Below are 24,055 nucleotides of genomic sequence, written 5' to 3'. Positions count from 1 at the left end.
AGTTCCTTAATCACGTAACATACAATTTTAGATCAACAAAATCCTAAGTGTGCCAGTCCAAGTCGCATGCAGCCGGCTAAATCCGACTTGGACTGGCACACGAAAGATTCTGTTCAAGGTGCAATTTTTAACACTTCATAATAGTAACATTATGAAAATCGTTAACACACTCACTTAATTTTATTTTTTATATTTTTATTTTTAGCTGCACTCCGAAAGACAGGCGGACGGACGGACGGACAGATGGACTGATGGACTTTGTAAAACGGCATTGGCACTCTTCGGATAGTTAAAGAATCTTTTTGATGACAATTATAGAACACAGATTTATCTGATACTGTTAAATGTAAATCATAAACTCCAGCAAAGGACCTATATAGCGTACCTATATAAACTGACGTTTATATCTATCTGTAGACTGATCAGTATGTTGCTCATTAGACATACAAAAATATTTTATATCCTAAACGTCATAAATTGTCATAGATTTTATACGCTTTTTTAAAATCTCGTAAATTACCTTTATTGAACAGTGAACTCCTAGAAGAAGAATTTACAACAGAATTTTCAATATGAGCAGCCATTTGAAACAATTGGTAACGTTACCTTGCAGCAAAAACTTCCATCGTCGTAGTTAGGTAATAAAAATGAGAGTAAAATTATCATTGTTCAGATAATCTCACGTACCTACACCTCGCCCCTCAGGTAGGATTACGGTTGAATGAAGGATCGTGGATAGATACTCCAGACATTGATTGATACACCTCCGATCCGTGGATTCTGCTGATTCCAATACATCTCCGAAATAATCCGCTAGTACCACTGAAAATGAACTCTCTGCTAATGCCATAAAGCTGTTTCTCCTTTATTAAGGTGTTACGGTAGGCAACAATGATTGATAGTCAAGATTTATATATTTTAAAATTGAAAGCTTTCTCTGCAATGACCTCACACCGGAAAAATTGTTTTCAATGCGGAACACTCGAATATTTATATTCGAGTGTTCCGCAAAAGAAGTTTATAGAAATTTCATATTTAACTAGTAACTAAGATCATTATTTATTTATGATTATTTATTTTTAAATTGAATGTTGCACTATCCCGTTTTCCATACTAAAATGCTTCATCAATCAAAGGTTGTCTGAAGGAGATCGCTTCAAGCGATAAGGCCGCCTTTGCGCATATATATTTATTTATCTTTTGTTTTGTTCAATTTGTTTTTTTTTTCTGTATGTGCAATAAAGACTTTCTATCTATCTATCTAAGATGGTACCGGGCTAACCTGTTAGGAAATATGGTAGTCATACCCCTGATAGGTTTCTACGCGACATCGCACCGGAACACTAAATCGCTTAGTGGCACGTCCTTGAACTAGCCATGGCCAAAGCCACACACCAGACCAGACTACAGAAAAATCAGAAATTATAAATTCCCAAATTGACCCTGCCGGGCATCGAACCCCGGACCTCCGGGATTCACAGCGCTCACCGCTGCGCCAGGAAGGTCTTCAAAACCTAACTGTAAGTAGTGGCGTGCACAGGAATTTGGACTAGGGTAAGCATAAAGAACTAAAATGGCATAAAATGGCAAAATCCTCCTCCATTGCCAGTTATATGAAAATGTTAGGGTATGCAGTGCTTTCGTGCATGTATGAAGTGCACGCCACTGACTTTGCGTCGGTTACAAAGCGTCCCTATATAGGTATGTAAGCATCAGGGGGCGGACCTCAAAGTGCATGAAAGCTAATTTAGCATAAGCCGTGATGGGCTTAAAACGAAATCCCTTAAATTGGACGCCGGCTCACCTGCCCGAGCCACGGCCCGGTTATCCGACCTAATGAACAAAAAGCTCTGATCTGACATCCCTACGCCGACAAATGCCCGACAACATTTGTAATGCCAGTTCAACATATTATGAATTTTGTTTTTATTAGTCAGCTTTTTAATGTCTCCCTGCTACGCAAAATCTACGTAAAGGTTGGACCTGTTTGTATTAACTCTGACACTCGTCGCCCGGTAACTATCTAAAGTACTGTTTTCCGGCTATGTTTGTTTGTGGGCTCTTCTTAGACCAGGGCGCGTTTGGAACCCTCGTAGCTTAAGGTTTAAGTTGGCGAACGAAGTTATCACCATCCCCTTACAATTATGTAAACATATATGTATGAACGTGCTAAAAAATACAGGGATGGATGACCAGGTATTCAGATATTAACTTCAATACTAACAATTTTCAGGATGGCACTTAGATCTTTCATTAATTAACAGTATTATTGAAGCTAAATACCTAGTTTCTTAGCAGTAATTATTTATTCTCATGACTATTATTCTTCCTAACTATTTAGGTATTAATTTTATAAAAGATATCACGTCACCCGCCATAGAACCTATATTTTTCTTTGATAGTCTACTAAAGGCTATTATTCTATTTTCAAAACACTATCAATGAGTATACCAACTGTCGTTTGGTAATCATCGGTTTTATCATAGATGAAGTGCTGTAATTCCCTTTTTCCTAACAAACGCTTCATAAATGCCCGTGATAGGCCTACATGAATGAAGAAATTTTGAATTTGAATTTGAGTACAAGGTCAACCCCTTACATGTGCTTAGTCTGGTGGGAGGATTTAGCGTGGCTAGTTACCACCCTACCGACAAAGACGTGCCGCTCAGCGATTTAGCGTTCCAGTGCGATGTCGCGTAGAAACCGATTAGGGCTATGACTACCATACTTCCTAACATCATGAACGAACTACCTTCAACGTTGATCCAAAATGTAAATATTAAAAACATTAAGCGTAAACTCAAAGAATACTTTTTAGCTAAGTTAGTTGGCTGACTCTTTTGTATCTCGTATAGTTTATATTCATATATTTTGGTACTTACTACTATTTTAAATTAGAATTAAAATTTACAGGCTTACTTAGTTCCTATCGTTCTACTTATATATACTTATAATATCCTATCGTTCCACAATGTAGCAGTACCTATGTTTTTCCCACAGCTGGTTTTATTCTTGTGATCAACACCTAAGGTAATCGTTGCAGATAGGCACCGAGGACAAAGCTCTGCGGTTTTTCGGTGCTATTATACTAACCATTTTAATGTAATTGTTTTATTTGATAAATAAATAAAAAAAAAAAACAAGTTAGTCCGCTACTATCTTTAAATTCAAATTCAAATTCATTTATTTGCTTAAAACATGACAAATACATGTTTAGTCGCAGTCTACGACGTGCAAAGCTTAATTTACTATACATTACCATTCAATTGCAAATATATCTTAGACTGCAGCAACACTTAATACCAGGTGAGCTTGCAGTCAATGGCTAAGTGGAATAAAAAAAAAAGTACTCGTAGATAATAGATAACAAAATTAAATGCTGAGTTACTTGCCGGCTTCTTTTCGTTAGAATCTGCCTTCCGAACCGGTGGTAGAGTCATTTAAACATACTTGACGTTTCAAAAGTTCTTATATTGACCTACTTGAAATAAATATATTTTTTTTGTATTAGTCCATTAACGCCACACCGCTGGGTTAAGGCAGACAAGAGGGGTTATCAAAACTTACGGTGCTCTCCGTCGCACGAAGGTTGACACTCCCAATTTCTTAGCTACAGGCTGTACAATTGGGAAAACCCAGTACAATTTTTGGTCCAACCTGGACATCAAACCCTGTACCTCTTCACGCATAGTGGAACATGTTAACCACTGGACTAACGAGGCTGTTACATGTTACTCCTTCCTAGAATCACTACAAAACCTTATAAGGCTTTCACACAGATTCTGTGTTGACTTATTGACTTCCATTTAATTTCTATTATGTTTGATTTATCTAAACCAAAGCGTGCTATATCTTATCTTTCATGATAACCGGCCGACTACAGGGCACGGATCTCCTTTCAGTCCACCACGCTGGCCCAGTGCGAATTGGTGGACTCCACACGCCTTTGAGATTATTATGGAGAACTCTCAGGCATGCAAGTTTGCTCACGAAGTTTTCCTTCACCGATAAAAAAGGCTTTTTTGGATTCCCAAATTAAAAACCAACATAATTCCGAAAAGTTATACGCCTCAACTTGAAGGACACAGGACAGCATGTGGCGGGACGAGTCCCGTGCACGCCCTGATCCGTCTGCTTGGTCCGTCAACTATAACTAAAAAAAAATAAGACAACAGAGATATTAGGATAATAAAAGAATACATTCTTAATGTTTTCGCCTTTTCCAAAATCAGTCACGCCCCAATACGAATCGTAATCATTCTGATACCGACTGATTGCGATTCACGCAACGTAATAATTCATTAATTGGCGGCGCCGCGGCCGTCGGTGGTCAGAATATGGAGTTTATTCCTCTTACAAATCCCTCTATACATTTTTATTGGACCCTCACCTTCCGCGGGGGCGACGTGACGGGACTTTTTACTATATAAGGCAATGGCTGCACTAAAGATTTTAAAAAATAGCGCTGCTGAAAGTTATGGCAGATGTGAAATATATGAAATAATAGTTAATTAAAGGAAACTACTACTAGAAGCATTTTAGGCATCTTCTAGGCTAGCGCGTCCCATCTTATGCCACAGCTACACTTTCCGTCAGTTGAAATTGTCCAGCGCTAGTCTGTTTTATTAAAAAAATAATAGAAGCGGTGATAGCGCAGTGGATAGGAGCTCGACTTCACTTTCGGAGGGCCGAGTTCGAATCCCACGCATCTCTAACTTCTCTAAGTTATGTGCGTTTTAAGTAATTAAAAATATCACTTGCTTCGACTGTGATTCTTTCACAGTCGAAGATAGTATAATGTTTTTCTTTATCAAACAAGTGATTTTGAATTGTTTAAAACGCTCATAACGCTCGCACTATAGAGCAAGGGTCTCCTCCCACAATGAGAAGGGTTTAAGGCCGTAGTCCACCACGCTGGCCCAGTGCGGTTTGATGGACTCAACATACTTTTGAGAACTCTCAGGCATGCAGGTTTCCTCACGATGTTTTCCTTCACCGTTGAAGCAAGTGATATTTTAATTACTTAGAAAGCACATAACTTAGAAAAGTTAGAGGTGCGTGCTGGGATTCGAACTCGGCCCCCTGAAAGTGATGTCGAGGCCCTACCCACTGCGCTATCACCGCTTCAATTGGGGTTAATGGTTAATGTGACTTAAAAACTATCCGGAACTAAATGAAAAAAGAACGCCCGTATTTATCCGTGAGACATCTACATGTCGGTGTGCTTAAAAACGCAGCGTTTTCCCGCCCACAGTGTCCGGGGCGTGTAGCTGGTGATTTGTTTTGTATTTCCGCAACATGTCCTGCCGTCCGACGCAGGTGGAATCACTGTTACGCACTATTTCACCGATGCCGATTATTTGTTGTGTTCATACTGAACTTTTACCTATAGGTATTCTACACCTCATTGGTCTAGTGGCTAATATGTGCGACTACGCAAGAAGAGATCGTAGGTCATGCAGAAAATTTGTATTGTGTTTTTGTATAACGCAAGTTGAGGAAACTGCCTTTTTTTATACACCTAGAATGTAATCTTAACTGGTGTTAAGTGATGATGCAGTCTGAGATGGTAGCCGGCTAACCTGTTAGCACCGGAAGACGAAGCCTCCCACCAGACAAATAAAAGACAAGACAATAAGACAAGTTAAAGTAGTAAAGTTAAATATCGCTAAGAGATTCTTGGCTTAAAATTATATTCTTTAACTTCTATAGGCATAAAAGTTTAAACAATGTTTATTACTCGCCTATAAATGTAGCTCGTAATATCTATCACTATAAAAGAGAAAGGACCGATTTCAATGAAACTTTCAGGGAATCTCCGGATTGACCTGGCGACTAATCCTGTAAAGTTTGGTGATGATCGGAGCACTCCTATTTTAGATCTGTCAAACTGATCTGATGATATTCTATTGTTGGGTGTACATGGGTGTAGTTAATGATCTTCACCCGCTTGAGAAGAGAATAGAAGAGAATGAATACGGAAAGAAATAAATGATTTAATATATTAAATTAAAAATTTAATGATGTAAGTTTATTGTTCAAATAAAATAAAGCAAAATTTAGCCCGGCGAAGCGGGCTGGGTACGCTAGTTATTTATAAAAAATCCTTTTGGATCAAGCCACAGGTTAGAGCTAGTCTTACACAAAATGGTCCTCACAAGCAGAATATCAAATGAAAGGTAACTTTGCACTTTTCCAAGTTTAAACCGAGGGTAGTAAACAACTGGGGTGAGATAGTTCTAATTAAAATTTTATCCTTTGAGATCCATTTCTGCCACACCAACTAAGATTCATCACGTCTAGATTTTATGAATCTAAATCTACCTATTTAAAGTGTTCGTGTGCTTTTTCTTTGGATTATAAAGTTGTAGGCTTTGAACAGAATTCAATAGGTTTTTTTTATACCTCTACAAGTTAGCCCTTGACTGCTATCTCACCTGGTAAGTGGAACACTAATTCGCTTAGCGGCACATCTTTGTCGGTAGGGTGGTAACTAGCCACGGCCAAAGCCTCCTACGAGACCACATCAGAGAAAATTCAGAAATTATAAATTCCCAGATTGCCCTTGCCGGGAATCGAACCCCGGACCACTGCGCGACCACCAGCCCAGCGCTCACCGTTGCGCCAGGGAGGTCGTCAAAAGCGCCTATGACATGCAATAGCAGACAAGCGTTATTCTATTTACCTTCTTATTTTTAAAGTACCGCGATACTTACTTTGACTGCCGAGTGGCGCAGTGGGCAGCAACCCTGCTCTCTGAGTCCAAGGCCGTGGGTTCGATTCCCACAACTGGAGAGTGTTTGTGTGATGAACATGAATGTTTTTCAGTGTCTGGGTGTTTATCTGTATATTATAAGTATTTATGTGTATTATATTCATTAAAAAATATTCATCGGCTATCTCAGTACCCATAACACAAGCTAAAATGCCACTGCCACTAAATATCATTACTGTGATCCAATTGTGCTATGTTTCTGCCTAAACTTGGTTGCCAGTGCACTGATTACAGTCATATGATGCTTAATACCTACGCCTCAGGTTGATCGGCACAGCGCGGCAATTTGAAAGACGTCTTCTGTATTTTGCTGTGGTTACCAGTACAGAGATATAAAATATAAATAATAAAACTTATTACAATCTACTCTTTACGTAAATGTTTCTGATTTGAAAACGAAAACAACCCTGTTGCGCGTTCAATTTCATTACTTATCTGGATTTTGGGTACACCCGAATTATACCCATTTTTAGGGTTACGTAGCCAAAACAGCTAAAATGGATATAAATTGTAATTTTATGTCGACCGTCAACACGTCAAACACAGCCTTACGTCAAACACGTACGTAGATAAATTTTGTTAGGTTAGGTATTCTGTATGAACCGCAATGCTGTGCAATATGTGTAATAATACCACGGAAATTAAATTACATATAACGGCGGAATTTAATATTAACTTTATTATTTATGTCAATTGCGTTAAGATAATATACTGCTAGACTAATATCAATAATAAGTTACAATAATAATAAAATCAAATGACCAAACTAATAAGAAAATACTACGACAAAAACATATACATATAATTGTGACTATATAAAGATATTAAGTTAAAAATATTGACATGAAAAGCAAGCATGTATTTACTCAGCATAAGTTTCATGCTTATGCTGAGTAAATGCACGGTAATAAAAATTAACTCTGGCCAAGAGTTCTCTGTATTATCTACTACTCTGTGTTATCTGTATATTTTGTATAAAATAGAATTTAAAATCAATGTAAATTTTATATAATTGTGATGAGAAATAAATGGCTTTTTTATTTTTTATTTTATTATTTATATAATATACTGCTACTTCCTCACTTCTAAAGTAGCATAAAGTGTCCACACCATTCTACCTTAGTACCGAAACATAAAGCATTGCGATTTTGAGATTTTTTGTTTTGTTTCAGAATTATAATAATTATTTTTAGTATTTTAACGAATGTTACATAAATTCATTTTAAAGTTATGTTGATTTAAAAGATGGTATTAAGCCACCTGAGGTCTGCAACTAAGTATTTATAAACTGCTTCAAATAAACAGATCATAGTGCACTTGAAAAATAGATTTATTTGCCTTTAAAAGTACGGAACCTCTATAAGCAAGTCTGTCCCGCACTTGGCTGTTTTTAAATCTGCTTCCGTTATCTAAAACTTGTAAGACTCATACTTCACGGAATCACTGCTCGGTCACCTTCGGTCAACTGAAATTGAATCCGTTTCCAAGTTGCGCATCTCCTGCAAGATATATCAAAGTTTTACTTCTATTACCTACTTCGGGTTCAGAGTTCGTTCGAGCGTATTGGATTGCTTACATAAATGTGAATGAGAAAACACTTTTAGTTTTATACTTTGCCAATCTTTGTTCCTCAAGTCATCTTTGTATCAACCACATGATGTTCACTGCTGGACATACTCGTAAATGTCTCACGTAGAGATTCCCACATGCAACGCTTGTATCCAGCAATTTCCCGCAACTCCCAGTTTTATCTCGTCTGTTCACCTTGCGGGTGACTACCACTGCGTTTCCAGTGCAAAGACACTACTCCAGCACCTTAAGACTTCAACTTTACCGGTCCTCCAAGTTTTGTACCGCTTCAGCCTCATAACTCGCTGAGCTATGTTGGTAATTTTGGTTCATTACGGATTTCTTCATGGCGATGACGATGATTAAATGGCGTAGATAAACTCCATGCTCTAACCATTGCCAGCTGAGTATATAGGTTTTAAGTACTTTGTTTTAAATGTTTTCAAGGAATATTTTCAACTCGTTATCAAACACCTAAACAAAAGACGAAACGAAACAAAAGAACAAACACAAAAGTCTATAGACATAATACACAAATGTTTTTGACCGTATTTCTTCAGGGAGCTAATAAATAGTATTTTTAAATCATTGGTATTTTTGTTGCGTTCCATACGTTTATTACGGGAATTTGTTTAATAAACTTTTTATTAGAAAGAAGTTAAAAGCGTAAGTAATTTCGTTTAGTTAGTTACTTAAATTCAGGGATAAAATTTATGCGTCTCAAAATGACAGTTTTATCAATTGTTTTTTTTACTTATTTAACAAATAATATAATCACATCAAAATGGTTAATATAAAAGCACCGTAAAAACCGCAGAGGTTCATCCTCGGTGCCTATCTGCGACGATTACCTTAGGTGTTAATTAGAAGAATAAAAAACCAGCTGTGGAAAAGACATCTCTTCCATTGTAGAACTATAGGAACTAAGTAAGCGTGTAAAATGTATTTAATGTGTATTTTTAAATGTATTTTAAGTTCGTGATATATACTATCATTAAATATGGTATACACAACAGAGTGATGTCTCACTCACAGAGTACTTCCCGCTACGAGTGGACGTCACCTGAAGTGTACACACTTACTGATCTGTGTTTATCTTAAAATCCCCATAAGTGAATATCACAATGTGTATTTAAAATGTTAAGTTATGTGTTATACTATCTATACGCTTTTCCGATTTCACGAGCGGCTGCCGAAAACCTTCAATATAAAACTCCAAAAAGTTATCAGGCATTCATTCAAAAAGTGCAATATTTTCCGAAGCGTCGCAAAACGTTTAGCCCACCTGCCCGCATTGTTTGCGCGGGTAAACGAATCAAACGAAAAAAATGACCGCGACCAATCAATCGGGGGAATAAGAAAAAATGATGGAATTCGCCTCACGTGCAGGGGAAAAAATTGGTGGTCCCTTTTATTGGTCTTTTTATTCCGTGTGTATTTGCGAAATTACGGACGTCGGATTTGTGCTTTTTGGTGACCGCCGGCCATTGTTTTTCACAACGCTAATATTCACGTGGGTTTTATTAACTGTGAATTATTATGAATTTTGTCTTCCAGAAGATTCTATTTCACGATTTTATGTTTTTTTTTATTGGTCAACTTAAGAGTAAAACAATTAACGACAACTAGGTAACTCACCTCAATCCACACAGAGTTTATATGACAAGGTATAGATTTTTTATATTTATTTTAAAAGTTTTATTATTTAAGTTGCAATCACAACCCTACCAGTAGTCAGTACACAACATAGTAAGTGTATGGATATGTATAACTTCACCTTCCACTTTATCCCTAGAGATTTTATACTCTAAAGATCATAGAGAGGTCCTCCGTGTTTTAGTCTATGAATTACAGTATACATAAATACTTATAATAAAAATGTAACTGGAAGATTTCTGTACATTTAATATATTTTAAAAATTTTGACCGGGGGATGCTTTATAACAGATACTGAGTCCAAAACAGATTTTTATTTAATTTTTGCCTGTCTGTCTGTCTGGACATCACGTGAAAATTACTGAACGGATTGAAATAAAATATGGTACAGTGGTAGCTGATATCCTGGGTCAACATATAGAATATTTTTTATCCTGTTAAACAAAAAGATTTTTGTTATCAATTTTACGTCATATCTCCGTTAAATTTGCACCGATTTTATTAATTCTTACTACCAAGCATGTATTGTCTAATGAAGATCTGATGAATATTGTCAGAGATCAAGGACATAATTCTTCACAGATAACAGCAAGTCGCAAGGCATATGGGACAACGATCGAATCCATGCATACAATCCTACTAATATTATATATGCAAAAGTTTGTGAGGATAGATGCATGGATGGTTGGATGTATATATGAACGAATGAACCGATTTGGCTGAAATCTGGCAGAGATACCTAAAATATAGTCTGGAATAGCTCAAAATCGGTGCAACGGAGTTGTTGGACGTAGTTTTTGCGATAGGCATAGTTGAAATATTATAAAGCTTTTAAATTTTGTATTGAACGCGTTAATCTCAGAAAATGCTGTTTCGTTTTTTTTTCGATTTGTAGTAACAATTATGGCTATATAACATCACGCTACGATCATTAATGAGAAATGTTGCAAAAACTGCAAAAAATATCGTTTTTAAGAGATTCTGATCCGGGCGATGCGTGAAAGGTAAACGTTACGCCAAACGACGGAAGTATGTAGTAAGTATATCGGAATTGTCGGAATTGTTGTTTAAAGTTCTATAAAACAGTCCGCGACAACATACGACTACTCTTTGAAGTCGACTCATTCGCGGACGAAGTCACGCGGGTCCGCTAGTATACAAATAAACACCAGGAAACTGAAAAACATTCATGTTCATCACACAAACATTTTCCAATTGCAGGAATCGAACCCACAGATTTGGACTTAGGAACAAGGCCACTGTGCCAATCGGCCGTTAAAGTTTTAACTCAAGTACACTGAACTTAACTCAAAGTACACTGAAGACATTTGGAATATATCCTTATAATACCTACTTTGAATACGGTAGATTATTTAATCTGTAGAATAAAATACGTACACAAAGTCGTTGTTTTCATAATAAGTTCCTACACACGAATGTTATTTTTACACTCAACAATACCCTCCCCAGTGTGTAGTTTAAAAGTACCCACCTAGTTTATTTCGTCCCCTGTGGAAAATAGAAGCAAGCGATACAGTAACTCAGGTGTTCGTGCCCAGACTACGCTTGTACTTTATTTGCTAGCCAGTTCCTTGCTAACGCGATCCTGGAATAAATGCACTAAACAAAATATTATAAATTGGGTAATGTACTGACGCGGTGATAGCCCAGTGGGACTTCGACTTCGAATCTTAGCACGTACCTACCTCTAACTTTTTAAGTTATTTGCGTTTCAAGCATTAGAATATAACATGCTTCAATGGTGAAGGAAAACATCGTAAGGAAATCTGCTTACCTGAGAGTTCTCCATATGTTCTCAAATATGTGTGAAGTCCACCAATCCGTACTGGGCCAGCGTGGTGGACTACGATTCTAACCCCTTCGCATTGTTGGAGGAGACCCGTGTCCTATAGTGGGCCGGTAATGGGTTGATATGACAATGATGCTGAATGTCCTGACATAACATATAACCTATATTTTCCGTTCACTTAGTAATAATAATAATGACATTTATTCACAAGAATTTGATATTTTATTTACTTAATTTTTTTTCAAAAATCACCGATTTATTACATTTGCAATTTTCATGGTGGCTTTATTGCATAGAAGAAGGTGAAATAAGGCGCATGAAATGTACGTAGTTTATTAAATATGAATAATTATTGAGACTTTTATCATACAGATAAATTAACAGAAAAATAATAAATTTAAACGTTAATAGATAGTAAATATATTGAGTGAGTTTTATTTTGAAAATGGACAATAGCGACGCTCGCTCACAAATAAAAACCTTTGTTAATGTGAAGTAGCTTTTGTAGAGTTTTGTTTTCAAACGTACGAATTACGAAAAATGTTGTCACTTTCAAGGATATACAACATGTAACCGAATTACGAAATACTGTTGAAGGGTGCATATACAATTTCACAAGGAATCACCCTGTAAAAATATAACTTTATAATATCCTATAAAGTTATTTTTCCATACAAACAGTAAATACTAGCTTGAATTAAGCTAGTGTTTACTTGTAACAACCCTATTGAAGATAAAAGACCGACACGCGAGTAATACCTACTCTACGCGTTACGTACATAATAAAGTGTCACTAGATTCTAATTTTGCATGTGATGCTACGGCTGTATCTTATTTCTTACAGTAAAGTTTTCACAGATAAGTCTCAGAGACAGTAAATAATGTACCTCTAAAGCCCGTGAAGTTTTCACTAACACGTTGTATACTCGATTCAATGTTAAACTTAACAAACTGAGCTTAAACTTTAACTCAATTAATGGACACTCGGCAAATAATAGCCAATGATCCTGAAAATTAAACTACCTTCAAAGGGTTGGCCGTAAATTCGGTTCAGGTGCTCGCAAACTTTTATCAGATGGAGTTATTGAATCCCTAATCCCCTTTTATTACTTTCCGCAATGAAGAGGGGTAATTGTTCTCGATCGGACGGGAACAAGGGTAATAGGGTATTAATTTCTTTCTAGCTTTCCGTTTTGTATTCAGTGTGGTTAAGACCGTGTTTAAGCTTTGTGTAGGTTAATAATGCACTTTTCACATTCGTAAGTATTCGTTTAAACGAGTCGGTGAAATATTTCGTTATTCAAATAACGAAGTAGTTAAAACAAAGCAAGTTTAAATGAATTGTTTGAAACCCCACCGTAGGCAAGGGTTAATACTTGAATTAGTGGAGGCTGAAATGGGTTTTAAAATTCGGTTTTTCATCTTTATTGAAATTAACGATTTGAAGTACAATGGTCAAAATCCACTAGAAAGTTAGTTGATTTTTGACTGAAGCAAGTTTGGAAAATTGGAAAATCACAAGTTATGATAGTTCAAATCTTTTACATTTGTACTAACATAGGTGGCACTTTTGTTTATTCGTTTATTTATTAACTCATCACACATTGAATACATTGAATATTTTTGATGAATATTAACTATATATAAATACTAATGATATGTATTTATATTTATTTATTTACAGATAAATACCCAGACACCGAAAAAAAAAAATATTCATACTAATATTTCCCAGTTGTTGGAATCGAACCTACCTATTTCCCTTGGACTCAGAAAGCGTGAGTTTGTGAGAAAGTTTTTCGCGATACATAAATGTGAAGATTTCTACCAAAAAATGTAGTGAAAATTTCCTAATCGTACGATCGTACTTGTGCAGAAAACTCATTAAGGGTGCTTTTTTCACTTGTCGTGGAAAGTGTTCGAGGTTTGTTAATTAGAAAAGCTGTCTGGTCGCTTTAACGCGTAAATGCTTTCCTGCTACATCGACATACGTGCACGATATTTTACCCTGTGTCGTTGGTTTGGTGGTGAGCATGTTCAGCTGCAGATGATTAGTGCCTGGGTTTAATCAATAAGAGACAGTGACCCTGCTTTCTGAGTAAAAACAACTGGAAAATGTTTGGAGAAATATTTCAGTGTGTAGGTGTTTATCTGTATTTTATACGTATTTATGTATATTATTCATCAGTTATCTTAGTACCCAAAACAATAGCTACGTTTACATTGGGGCTAGATGACAATGTATTGTTGTAGTATATTTATTTATTTCTTTCTTTTGAACTTCACATCAGATGAGCCCTCTACTTGGTCCGGCAATTATTACTAAAAACAGTCAATAGACATAGGTCTTTTTGAAGAGAGTTTCAAATACCACAAACGAGACAGTCAAAGATATGCAGACAGCTACTCGATACAGTCAGCAAAAAAACAGTACAGTAGCCTGGATACATCCAGCAGTGGATATCCGTCCGTTTTAATGATTATAAAATTATGTTGGAAAAGAGCAATCTGCTGAGTTTCTTCCCGGCTCGTATCAGTGGAATCTGCCTTCCGAACCGGTGGTAGAGTCACTACAAATAGACTGACTTGACGTTTCAAAAGTGCTTATAAATTAGGCCTACTTGAAATAAATGAATTTTGATTTTTTTTTTATTTTATACTAGGCATACACCAGCGAGATCTCCAAAAATATACAGTCACATAAACCGTAAACGAAACGCAAATCCGATGTATTTATTCAAACGGAGCATTCCAATACGACAGACGTCTACTCGTGGGTCCAAAAAAACCATTATTGGCGCAACGATCGCTCAGCGGATCGCTCGCCAGTCGGCACCACCATTTGTCTCTCACCACCTTTAAAAGCTATTCGCAGCCATTTTTCTTTTTAAAAACCTTCGGACGCTTCCTTCTCGTTTTTCAATCGCTCTTGCCCGGATCGCGATAAATGCTTTTGTTTGAGTCTATGGATGTATCTGTGTGGAGCTGAGTTTACCTCCGTCAAGAAGTCGAATTTTAAAGCTCCAAATAATATATCCAAACTATTGCCAGAAATCCTTAGAAGTACACTAATTTTATTTTACTTTATATGTCTGGGAACGCGCGTAATACAACTAATCCTTAGTTTTATTACGCGCGTTGTGAAAAAATAGTAATATTGTCTTATAATTAAATTTAGGTATCTTATATGCTGTTAAGTGGAATTTCTATTTTACTAACATAAATTCGCAAATATAATAAATTGAATTGAATTGAAATTTAATTGAAAAGAAAAGGTGAGGCGATGGCTCAAATTTAAATTTAAAAATTACTTATTCAAGTATGCCTATCTCAGGCACGTATACATAATATTTGTTTTCATTATTTTTAAGTTATGGTGATAACCACGTTCGTTAAACTAAAGCCAGCAGGATTCCAAACGTGCTCTGGTCTGATTCTGGTGGCCCAGAAGATACCACAAGCAACTTTTTTCAAGCCAGTTTTTTTCTTTGTTATCACAATCTCACATTCAAATAATATTAAGCTATGATATTAGAGAAATTCATACTCAAGCTTTTTCATAATTTATTTAGTTTTTAATATAAACTATTTAAAACTAAATAAAATCTAAAACGTCCTCGAAATCACCGCAGCGAGGCACAGTTCCTAAGATGCTGGCAGCATTGCCCCTTTGGATGGCCAAACTAATTCGTTGGCCAAGGTAACTGCCCGCTCTTATTTTAGGTTATATTTATAAAACAATTATTTTAAAGAATAAATAAATAGGTTTTTAATAGAGATTATTGAAATCATCATCTCCATATGGATTCTCGTCAGTACAAAACGCTGAGCACAGGTCGGACAGGTGAATGGATGTCTCGATCCTCAGCCATCATTCACAGCAGTGCTGCAGTTCATTATACGTCATGGAAGAAGGGTTACAATACAATAAAGAACGAAGATGCTGGAAAACTACCCAAAACCTTGGGTCCTTATCACCATCTTAAATCCAGTACCGTTGGGTATAGGCCCTGTCTCACTTTTGACCTATTAACCTTTGAAGCTTTGACCTATCACGCTGCTTGATTGTGGTTTGGTTTTATTTAATAACAACTCTCACGATTAATAAAAATAGTTTTTTATAAATAAGTAATTACCAAATTACTAAATTCATATAACATACACTCGGTGACTACAAGATTACAATTTTAGTCGCTTTGGATTTATAGTTGCTCACTTGGTTTAAAATTCGCCCACTCAGTATTTCTATTCACCCGCTTGGTTAATTTGCATTTAATTGTAAGCTGCTTGGTTAAGTGTTATAGTATAAGCGGTGCCCATAAAAAATGTATTCGCTTTATTTATTACTGAATAGCTATTGCCCGCGACTTCGTCTGCGTTTGTTTCTGTTTTTCGAAAGACATGTGGCATTCGATTTAGGTATAATTGTACGCACTTTATGTATTTAGGATAGCAAAGCTTTAATTGACGGGTTGGCTGTCGTCCGCTGAGGAGTTGTGTCCTCTATCTCTAATCACAATAATCAGATCTACACGAAATTTGGATAAAATAAAACAGGCATTATAAACTCTAAAGTACAAAAGTAATTATTTAAATCGGTTATCATTTGACGGCGTTATGGTGTAAAATCGTCAAACACCTTCTACCCCTCTCAGATAAAAAGCATCCTATATTAATTCTAATACCTTCAGAAATATGCGTACAAAGTTTCATGATGATCGGTTTAGTAGTTTTTGCGTGAAAGCGTAACAAACAAACTTACATTCAAATTTATAATATTAGTAGGGATGGGGATAGGGATAAGGATTTTATAAATTCCGTGAGAACCGTTTGTTATCCTGGGGTAAAAAGTAGCTTATGATACTCTGCGTTCTTTCAACTAACTGTATTCTAAAAACCAAGTTAATTGGTTGCTAAATTAGGACGTAAGTTCAAACAAACTTTCACATATAATATTCGTGAGGATATCCATTTCAGTTTTAGTTTTAGCTCAATCTCCGTGCAGATAAAGATAAGTCTATAATCTCCTAGCCGCGGACGGCCGGTCCGTCAGCAGTCTATCAGCTTCGCTTAGCCGTTAATTGAATACTCCAAGTCGCATTTATCGCGCCCATCCATTACCCTGAGCCCACTGCGCTGCCTGTTTATCACCATTAGCTTTTTAATAGGAAGGATTTTAAGCATTTACCGATCGTCCGACTGCAGTTTTTATTTTTAGGGTATGACTATCTTGCCTATAAAGATCCATAGATACCGACAGAGTTTCCAACATGGCTTCACGAGTTGTGCAGTGAGTAGGCATCGAAAGATGTTAATATTACTCTTTATTAGTAAACTACATACATTTTAGGATATGTAGAAGAGATCCAGAATCGTGAAGAAATAAGTGGAATATAAATATATCTCTTGAAAAAAAGGAGCGAACCGACTGCAGATGGTTCAAAGTTTTAAAATTAATACAAACGATTAACTACATACTAATATACACTATTTTACTAAAAATAATCTTATTTCATTTTCACATCTTTGAAAACATTGTGGTGGTATGTAGGTTTCCTCACGATGCTTTTCCCTCACCGCTTCATTAATAATACAATAAATAATAAAAAATATACTAATAATATAATAAACTTTAATAATTACTTAAATAAGAGTAAATAAATACTTTTAAAAGACGTTGGGGAACGAAGGTGCTAGATTGGTGTACCCGCAACAGAAAGCGAAGTTCGAAGACATAGACAAAAGACATAAACCAATTCCTTGGGAGTTAATACATACAAGCGGAATAAAAAAATCCTTACAAAAGAAATTGTCCAGCAGCAACATTTGGGTGATGATGACGATGACTTCAACTTCTATCACCGATTCTAATAATCAGAAACCTACCAAAACAAATAAAATAACAAAACATTCAAATATTAATTCGCGTACACATAAATTACCGCCCGCAGCGCCGCAAAGCGCTCACTTCATCGGCGTCCAGCGCGTATGGATCAATCACTGTGACGCACAAAGGCCGCTGCAATAAATCTCCAGCGCTCTCAGCCTATTTTCCAGCTGTTTTCACCTCTTCGCTCGCCGTTTCGACGATTTGTCGCTTCCGACAGACCTGTTATTTCGAATTGATCTACCTTTTGTTTGTGAATAATTATCAATTGTTCATTTCATTTGTTTTACACTAGAGTTTTCAAACTTCCCCCTTTTAGAACCCGACCAAAAAGGGGTTACATAATGTATAAGTTCCGTTTCGTTTATTTGTCTGTGTGTATCCAACGAGAGGTTAGCTAAGCGTATCTTCTATTCTGAAATCGAAAACGGGAAGCGCAAACAAGGCGGCCAGTTTTTGAGATATAAAGATGTGCGAAAGCGGCTTTTGGGAAAGTCTGGCTGTATACCGAACGGAAGGGAGGCATTTAGTCCAGCTGAGTATCAACAACTTCGAAGACAAAAGGAGAAACGAACATGATGCTTATCGTGACCTTATCGTGCAAGGCCACCCTCCAATATTACCTACAACTACGTTGACGGTACCCGTACATGTCCTCACTGTGCAAGCATATGTAGTAGGGCACATAAGTCACTTAAGCAAAGCCCATACATGTAATTTAACCTAAAAAAAAGACAGAACCAGTCGCTGTTGCCGCACGAAAATTTTACAGGAGAAGTTTTTTTGATCTGAAACATTTATAGTCGAGAGTAAACTTGTTGTCGTGGCGATACAGGCCGTGGCGACGCATCGCCACGTTCTATGATGGAATATATGTACTATACGTAGTAAAGCTGTCGTGATTTTAATAAAATTTTAAATTTTTCTTTTTTTTTAATTTAATTAAAATGCATGTAATAGTCATTATTCAATGGAACGAATTTGTAATTTATCTTTTATGCCATATCTGATTCCTGCCGTAATCTGTTATTTTATGCATATAAATTTCGATGTTTCACAAGTGCCAGGTGTCTTATGTCACATTTCTTCACTTCACTTCACTTTTACAATATGTCAAATTGCTTTTATTTATATTTTTACTTTTATTATTTACTAGCTATAGCCCGCGACTTCGTCTGCGTTTGATTTTGTTTTTTGATGTGGCATTCAATTTAGTTGTGGTTCTAAAAAAAATTAAAGTATTCAGCATCGCTAAGCCTTAAATAAGGGGTTTGCTGCAGTCCGCGTAGGAGTTCTGTCCTGTATCTCCAACCACATTCATCAGATCTACACAAAGTTAGGGCAAAATTAAACACATATTATAACCTCTATAGTACAAAAATAATTATTTAAATCGGTTATAATTTGTCGGTGTCATGGTGTAAAATCGTCAAACACTTTCATCCCCTCTCCCAAAGGAACCGAGCTTAATATCGGGATAAAAAATATCCTATATTACTTCTAACACTTCCAAGAATATGTGTACAAAGTTTCATGAGGATCGGTTAAGAAGTTTTTGCGTGAAAACGTAACAAACAAACTTACATTCACATTTATAATATTAGTAGGGATTGGGATAGGGATAGGAATGTACTCCACTTGGGAGAGGCCTTTAGTCCAGCAAAGCACTATTATAGGATAATGCAGATGTCAGGCCATTGAAACGCTATAGACTTACTCTCAGGCACGCAGGGTACCGTTATGGGTAGGAACTAAGATTACTTATGAATATTTTTATAAATAATATACTTAAATACTTACAATATAGGATAGAAGCACCCAAACACTGAAAGCATTCATGTTCATCACACAAACTTTTTCCAGTAGTAGGAATCGAACCATCAGCCTTGGACTCAGAAAACAGGGTCGCTGCCCACTGCGCCAATCTGCCGTCTTAAGTTGTTTTAAATCCAAACACACTTGGATGTCAGTAATATTCTTCATCGACCCACCATTGGCCCACCACAGAGCACGAGTCTCCTCCCACAATGAGAAGGGGTTAAGGCCGTAGTCCACTACGCTGGCCCAGTGCTTAATAGTGGACTCCACAGACCTTCGAGAACATTATGTGGAGCTCTCAGGCATGCAGGTTTCCTCACGATGTTTTCCTTCACCGTAGTAGCCAATGATATTTCAGTTACTTAAAACGCACATAACTTAGAAAAGTTAAAGGGGCGTGAGATTCGAACTCGGCCCTCCGAAAGTGAAGTCGAGCTCCTACCCAATGCGCTATCAGTAATATAAAACGTCATCAAAACCGCTCATATTGACATTTCGACAACTCAAAACCTATTAACTTGGCGCAATGCAATGGGGATCCGATTAATAAAGGCTTGGTGATCATACTAAGTTGGTTGGAAATACTAATTTGTACGTCAATAAATAACTCCGTCAGCGCTATTGCAGCGCTGCTCTCGGCGGCATCCAGCGCTTGAGGATCAATCACTCGCACGTATAAAGGCCGCTGCAATAAATTTAAATCCCTCTCAGCCCATTTTCCAGCTGTTTTCACCTTTTCGCGCGCAATTCCGACGATTTGTCGACATCGACGAAATATACGACTTCATATCACCGTGATATCGATATACCATTTGTTTAAAACATTTATGTGGATTTCAGACGTTTATACGCATCACGCTTACTATAGTTACATTGATGATATTAGGTATTAGTCTAGGGAGGCTTCGGCTGTGGCTAGTTACCATCTTACTGAAAAAGACTGCCACTACGCGATTTAGCGTTTTTTGTTATTCCACTACAAGTTAGCCCTAGACTGCAATCTAATTTGGTGGCTAAGATGGTAGCGAGCCAACCTGTTAGGGAGTATGGTAGTCATACTAAATCGCTTAGCGGCACGTCTTTGTCGGTAGCGTTGTAACTAGCCTCGGCCAAAGCCTCCCACCAGACATATGCTCTGTCTAAAGGTGATGGGTTTTTTTCCCTTAAACATCCATGAATTATTTTACTTCAAATATAAATTGTAAACTTACCACCATAAATGAATTAATATGAAATTTTCTATTTACAACGAGTTGAGTAAACATTTTTCATCGCCCTTGTCACGCTTTGATAACCGTTAAGAAAACAGGGGTAATAAAAATTCATAAGGCATTCATTTTTCAGTGGCGGGACCATTAGCGCGAACTAACAGCGACCGGTGTAAACACGTCACCTGTCACGCGTCACTGCGCCGCGTGACGTGACTTGACGGGACGTGACGTGACGTGACGTGGCAACTTTTATCTACAAGTTAATAAAGTGGGAATTTTTGGATGCGGTATCCTGCATAGATTTATTGATAGAACTCATTGCTTATAGACCTTGCCATTTTGGTGAATCAAACATTGGCTTACTGGTTAGTTAGTCCGACTACTAATCACAAGGTTTTATGTTTCCTCATCTGCCCTGCGTACTATCAACCGCCACTCTATAGAATATACCCCGACACACCGAGTCGTCTGCCCCTGGTTTATTTCTTCGACTTTTAATGATAACTAACTTAAATTTTCCTTAAAAATCAGGCTATTGAATTATCATCATCAACCAATTCCTGGCCAACTACAACATGGATCTCCTCTCATAATGACAAGGGTTTGGGCCATAGTCAACCACGCTGACAAGTGAAGATAGGTAAACAGCACACGCCATTGAGAACATTATGAAGAACTTTCAAGCATGCAGGTTTCCTCACGATATGTTCCTTCACCGTTTACTATCATCGCTTCCGGCTATTTTATATTATTATATAAAATATCCGGAAGCGATATAATATGTAAAGAATATTGTGCACACAAACAATTAGAATATATAAAGAATATTGTGCATTTAAAAACATTGATGAATATTATTTTTTGTCCTTATAAACGGCTCTATACTTTTAGTTTATCACAAACAAAATGTTCGGAAATACTACTACAAAAGTATCCTGAAAATAGATGGTTACTTTAGGCATACCCAAAGTATACCACATCCATTATTACTGTCATTATAAGTTCAGCTAAAGTATGAAAAATGACTGGACGTTAGAGCATTGACATACTGGCGGCTCCATCGACAGGGAATGTGGAAATAACCATCGGTGTGTGTACACAGGGTGTGCACAAAGTTTTAGATTACCACTCATCTGGTGTCTTGCCAAAAATCTAATCTTGTTATATATATTATGGTGGCGCAAAAAAACCTATTTTCGACTATTTTTTTTTTTAGTTTTACGTGAAAAAATATCGGTTTTTGATGTTTTATGAGTTGTCTCCTAGGGAAAGCTGAAAAATTTTGTTTTATAAGGTCGCTCAGAATTTATTAAAATTTCAAAAATTATCAAAACTCGATTTTTGTTTTTTAATTTTTTCTTGTTTCGGTATATTTTTATAGACCAAAAAAAATAAGTTCCTGAAAGTTTTAATTAAAAATTCAAATTTAAAAGGTCGCTCAGTCAGTCCTTTTAATATTTAAATTAAAATTCTACACATTTTTTTCCTTTTATTTAATAATGATATTTTCTCACGTGAGACTAAAAAACAAAATAGTCGGTTTTTTTGCGCTACTCTAATATATATAGATATAGTATATACATATATATATATATATATATATATATATATATATATAGTTATTCAACTGGTGCTAAGTAGCTAGCGCAATTGCCTGATCTGCACTGTTACAGTAGGTATTTTAACATTTCGTTCACAATGTTATGAGTTTAAATATTACAAAAACGTGCCGATACCATAAAAACGCGCACGTATAAAGTACCTAAAACATTAGATTATCTTGGTTCATTGACCGGCTATTGATAGATAGATGCGCGAGCGCAGGCAAACGTCATAAAATTCCACTTTCACGCAATACCCATCTTCTCTAGTAAAGCATTTAAGTACATATTCGTATGTATATCTTTAAAGTTTACATAGTTGATACTAATTTTGTATATCTATCATAAGCATCGGTGGTTCAGTGGTAGAATGCTCGCCTGCCACGCGGGCGGCCCGGGTTCGATTCCCGGCCGATGCAATACAAATTTTTGTTTTTTTTTTTTATACTTTTATTTTTAATCAGGTTCAGGTAGATATTGCTATGGAAAATTCTCGATATTGTAAAAAAAAATATTATAAATTTTAGCGAGGGGCATCTGCTGGACATAGGTTTGTCGATCTCCATGACAGAGTATAATTTTCTACTAATACTAATTTATTATGATACTACTACTACTACTAATTTTCATATTACAATTTTGTTTTGATTATCATCGGGTGGAAAGTTTGAACGTGGCTTTAAATTATTTAACGTTTCTGTCGAAGGCCACGTTGAAACCGAGTTAATGTCAAACCAGGTTACATTTAGGTACTACATAAAATGTTAGCCCTCTATTATCTCAGCCTGCATCATCACTTATTGCAGACAAGGGCCAACTTACAATGGGATAAAAAATAGTAAGCTATTCATCAACATCATCATATCAACCCATTATTCCACAATGAGAAGAGTTTAGGCAGTAGTCCACCACGCTAAATAAATAAATATACTACGACAATACACACATCGCCACCTAGCCCAAAGTAAGCTTAGCTTGTGTTATGGGTACTAAGATGACTGATGAATATTTTTATGAATAATATACATAAATACTTAGAATATACATATAAACACCCAGACACTAAAAAACATTAATGCACAGACATTTTCCAGTTGTGGGAATCGAACCCACGGCCTTGGACCCAGAAAGCAGGGTCGCTGCAAACTGCGCCAATCGGCCGTCTTTGAGAACATCATGGAGAACTCCCAGCCCTGCAGGTTTCCTTCACCGTTAAAGCATATGATATTTTAATTGCTTCAAACGCCCATAACATAGAAAAGTTAGAGATTCAAACTCGGCACCCTGAAATTGAAGCTGAAGTCCTAACCACTGATCTATCACCGCTACCTAGTCACCTTAGTAGTAAGTCGGGGTCTAAATAAAGTGGCATTTACTTATAGGCAATTGTTAAAAAAAAACAAGTGTTTTTTTGTCATATTAACGAGTTATCATGCCATTAACCAACTACACGGCACGGGTCTTCTCTCAGCCCTCCCTCCGCATATACAACGTGAAAATTAAAACCGAAATATTACTTCGCAGGCTTTAGAGGTACATTTAGTTACTGTCTCTGAGACTTATCTGATAGTTTTGAGTAAACCACTGCCATTATTTATACTGAAAGAAATCTAAAACATCCCTAAGATCACATGCAAAATTAAAATCATGTGACTCCTGTCACTTGATTCCTTATGAAATATATTCAAATTCAAAAATGTTTTATTCATGAAGACCTTACCACAGGCA

General features: G+C 36.5%; 1 non-coding gene across 1 annotated transcript; it reads left to right on the top strand.

The window, feature by feature from the left end:
- The first annotated feature begins 22,675 nt into the window (after nucleotides 1-22,675).
- On the top strand, nucleotides 22,676-22,746 carry Trnag-gcc. Its single transcript has one exon. It is a non-coding gene; the product is annotated as a tRNA-Gly (tRNA).
- The last annotated feature ends 1,309 nt before the right edge of the window (nucleotides 22,747-24,055 follow it).

This window comes from Pararge aegeria, chromosome 9 (assembly GCF_905163445.1).
Source record: "Pararge aegeria chromosome 9, ilParAegt1.1, whole genome shotgun sequence".
Taxonomy (NCBI): Eukaryota; Metazoa; Arthropoda; class Insecta; order Lepidoptera; family Nymphalidae; genus Pararge; species Pararge aegeria.
The sequence above is the reverse complement of the archived record's forward strand: the minus strand, read 5'-3'. Positions and strand labels throughout refer to the sequence as shown.